A 4767-nucleotide genomic window follows, 5' to 3' on the forward strand; every position below is an offset into this window, starting at 1 on the left:
GGAGATAGAAAGTATTGTGAATTGTTTGAACGTGGTCCATAGATAACCGTAACGAATAAATAAATAAATAAATAAATAAATAAATAAATAAATAAATAAATAATATATATGTGTGTGTTCTAATAAATGTAAGTCGAAGTGTAGCGATGTATAAAGCGATGTAAAGTGAAAATACCCATCAATTAATAAAACTCCTCAAGGCATTCTAGAAACTTTAAAAAATTGGTACCAGTAACCTGATAATCCCAAGACCATAAAAAAATGGAAAGTTCCCAAACCACACCACGGAGAAGAGCTGCGGAGGGGTAGGGGGGGTCTAAATTGGGGATTGGAATCAAAACAGATTGAGTTACGCAAGGGTAAGGATTTTCTTGCGCAGCTGTTGTGTGTTTCCATTCGTGAGATAGTGGGTTCGAGCCCCATTGTCAGCAGCCGTGAAGATGGTTTTCTATGGTTTCCTATTTTCACACCAGGAGAATGCTGGGGTTGTACCTTAATTAAGGTCACGTCCACTTCCTTCCCACTCCTAGCACTTTCCTATCCCATCGTTGCCGTAAGACCTATCTGTGTCGGTGCGACTTAAAGCCAATTGGTAGCAACAAAAAAAGAAAAGCATTTTATTGTCCAGTGAGAAATATTCTTTTCCAAAGCAATGACATTAAGTTTCTTGGGCTTAGAAGTTTCCTAGAAGTTCAAATTAACCTACACTACCAAACCCCGAGAAAGTGGTGAAAAAATGTGCGAGTTATTAAGATACATGGGAATAACTTACGAATAAATTAAGTTCCGTTGAAGAGACTCCGTCGGTTGGCAGTGGACGAGGGGGATACAAAATTTCAAAGGTTTCCAGGAGAAGGAGAAGAGAAAATGAAATAACATTTGGACACAAGAGAGGAGGAAATAGCAAAGAATGAAGAACTATTGGAAGTCAAGAAAAGTCATTCATAGGTGCTTACAGACTGAATGCTGAAAAACCATAAAATTATGTAATGAGACTTCTAAATTTACATGGAATCCGAATCACTCGGATTTTGATTTTAATTCCAAATATCCCTCGTATTCGATTCGGACCTATCTTAGAGCGAAACCATCTTCGATATCGCAAAACTTCGATTGGTTTCCAAAAGATCAATAAAGGGCTCATAGTTAGAAATCGTTATGTTACAGAAAACAAAACGTGAGGGCAGTTTCGGATACAGCGTATTTTAGCTTGAAGAAAATAATACAGCGTTTGGTTTACAGATATCATCGAACTTCATCATCAGAAAAACTTTAAAATAAAATATATTTCACTTACCTTTTGAAGTGTTAGTTACACGTGTGACCAGGACTCTCGAACACCGTACCACCACGCATGGCGTCAGCGTGCCTCGGCTTAACTCTTGGACCCGGAGAGGCAGCTATAGCCAACATCTAGTACGTATCCACCCGCAACCTTATTAGCTGCAGTTAATAGGTAGGTTTTGTTTTGTTTTTATCACTTGCTGAAGCACACACAACGACACTCAGAACCGAAACCGGCGAGAATCAGTGCAAGAATGAGAGCGTGTAATACAAGAGAAGTATTGGGGTAGTGGTTGAGGAGGGGAGGTGCCCGTTTAAAGGGACTGAGCAGCTTGCCCCCGGTTAGGGGTGCAGCGGTCTAAGACGTTTAGAACAGCCAGGTGCTAGAAGTATAGAACAAGTCAAGGGGAGATGATTCCATAAGAGTAGATCTCGGAATATTCCATCCGAGAATTGGATATAACTGTAATATATTATTATTATTATTATTATTATTATTATTATTATTATTATTATTATTATTATTATTATTATTATTATTATTATTTCGTTTTGAGAGATTTGACAAGCGCCGACACCGAGCTCAATAGCTGCAGTCGCTTAAATGCGGCCAGTATGCAGTATTCGGGAGATAGTAGGTTCGAACCCCACTGTCGGCAGCCCTGAAGATGGTTTTCCGTGGTTTCCCATTTTTACACCAGGTAAATGCTTGGGCTGTACCTTAATTAAAGCCACGGCCGCCTCCTTCCCAGTCCTAGCCCTTTCCTGTTCCATCCTTGCTCTAAAGCATATCTGTGTCGGTGCGACGTAAAGCCAGTAGCAAGCTCCGACACATTTCCGCATGATGATCTCGGTGCCCCAGAATCCGATGACCGAGAAAACCTAGTACAGTATATATACTAGGACCTAGGGTAGAAACCTTGTTAGCTGTTCGTTCCATCATGTTAATCAGTTGAAGGTTATGGGAAAATCGATCGTAGTCGATCTCAAAATTACAAATAAGGTTTTAAAGCCTAGAGGTTGCCTAAGATGTATTCCGGCTGTTGTTTGGTTTTTGGCGGTAATTTTTACGACCGAATGCTCTTCCTGATTTTCCTCAGGAAAATCTTAGGAGCAAAGTGCGAAAATGAAATTTGGATGAAAAAGAAATCGCATGAAATCTATCAAGTTACAGAAAACATTACAGATACAATCACGAAATTACGATTACAGATTTATGGCCACTTATATAGAATGGATAATAACAGGCTCACAAAGAAAATTTTAAACTTACCCTTATCAATGAAAAATCATAATAACTGGCTTAAATAAATCAGTGAAGAGCTTTTTTTTTTTTATAATTTCTTTTATGTCGCACCGACACAGGTAGGTCTTATGGCGACGATGGGATAGGAAAGGCTTAGGAGTTTGAAGGAAGTAGCCTTAATTAAAGTACAGCTCCAGCATTTTTCTGATGTGACAATGGGAAACCACGGAAAACCATCTTCAGGGCTGCCGACAATGGGGCTCGAACCCACTATCTCCCGGATGCAATTTCACAGCTGCGCGTCCGAAACCGCACTGTCACTCGCCCGGCAACAGTGAAGTCCTAAATGAAATTGGCATTAATGAAGAAACCAATTAAGATAGAATAAAATTCAGAATCTTAACTCACGAACACAAATTTTCTGTAAAGCCCACCCGACTAAATACAGGATGGACTAAACAACATGAAGAGATATTGGGAAGAGCAGAAGAGTGCTAATAAGTTCAGACGCTCTCCTTAGTTGGGCATAAAAAATCAATAATAATAATAATAATAATAATAATAATAATAATAATAATAATAATAATAATAATAATAATGAAAATCCACAGCCTTTTACTAGTCATTGGACCGGGTCAGGAATGGAATGAATGAAGCCCCATCTAGCGGCGAGGATAGGAATTGTGCCGGCTGCCGAAGCCTGTCGCACTCCTCTGTGGCAATGAATAATAATAATAATAATAATAATAATAATAATAATAGCTTATCTCTGGAGAGGCCGTTGCAGGTCTACCGAGATAAAGCCCATTAGCAACCTAAGCGTCTGGGAATATGGAGCCCTACCTACGATGAAATCTAATGCTGAAGACGTCACAAACGCACAGTCCCGAGACTAAAGAAATACAAAATGAAGGTTAGCATCCATTACCCGGTTGGAAATCGAATCCGCGACTCCTTGGACAAAAGGACAGTATGCTTTCGAGCTGGCCATGAAAGAAGACATTATTGCAGATAATAATCATGAAAACATACAGTATGTTTCTGTAAGTTTAACGTTCGCTTTAGAAGAATTGCTAGTATTGTAAACACTGATAAAGAATAAGGTAAATAGCCGAAGCAGAATTGCTCCTTGTAGGTTCAATTGGCTGTAACAATATTACTGTAAAATAAGTAACCCTAATGACGGAAGAGTATTTAGGGATGCAGCATGCTATAAACAAACCTGATTTTATTATAAAATGAATTATGGTTGCCTTCTGGGAACTCATTATTTTTTATATTAACGCCAAAGGCAGGCATTTATACAAGTAGAGGTACATACTTCCCCTAGTGCACTGTCCCTGCATTGTCCTACATAGGAAGCTTGCTGTAATATCTCAACGGTGCACTAACCGCAGTGTCTTGAAAAGTGTGACAAACCAACTATGACTAGGGAAAAATGCAGTCCTAAACGGTTAATGAAGTTTAGAAAACCTAGTCGCAGTAAACGTAAAATATGACGATACTGAGGGTAAGTCACTCTATCATTCCATTCAAGTGCTAGTACTTACTCCAGGGCCCCATGGCGAAACGGAACTTGCCCTAATATCTGTTAAACAGTACTAATACATCCTAGATAAATTTATTAAAAAGCCGAAAGTTCTATCGTGCCGTTTACACTTTCACTTAAAACGAAAATTAAATTTATTGTGGCAATATAAGGTTCGGAGAATCTCAGCTTCATGGCATGCAGTAAAGTGCAAGAAGGGATATCTACTTGCAGGGGAAATAAAAGATCAATATTATTTTCATTCACGGTTTCATCAAGTTCTAGATATTACAGGTAGCCTAGATGGCGTCCAAGATTAAAAGCGAGGAGGGTACGCTAAATACAGAGAAGGCTGTGTTTTCTTGTCATAATAATAATAATAATAATAATAATAATAATAATAATAATAATAATAATAATAATAATAATAATATTGGTACACCTACTGTGTGTAGGTATTTTGATTTGACGCATCCGTGTCAATTTCAACTTGACATCTTTTGGAAGACAATCTGGGACTGTGTTGGGCTGAATTTTAATAATCTTGCCGAATAATCACCAAATGTATGACCAGTGATCTCTCACATGACCATATCGTACGACATAGAATGCCGAATGGACATTTTCTGTCTGTTATAAATCTGACTACCTATACCGATTTTGAAGCCACAATCTTGAATTCCGAATGTCGATACTTTACCTCCGACCT

This window comes from Anabrus simplex, chromosome 4, assembly GCF_040414725.1.
Source record: "Anabrus simplex isolate iqAnaSimp1 chromosome 4, ASM4041472v1, whole genome shotgun sequence".
NCBI classification, from domain to species: Eukaryota; Metazoa; Arthropoda; class Insecta; order Orthoptera; family Tettigoniidae; genus Anabrus; species Anabrus simplex.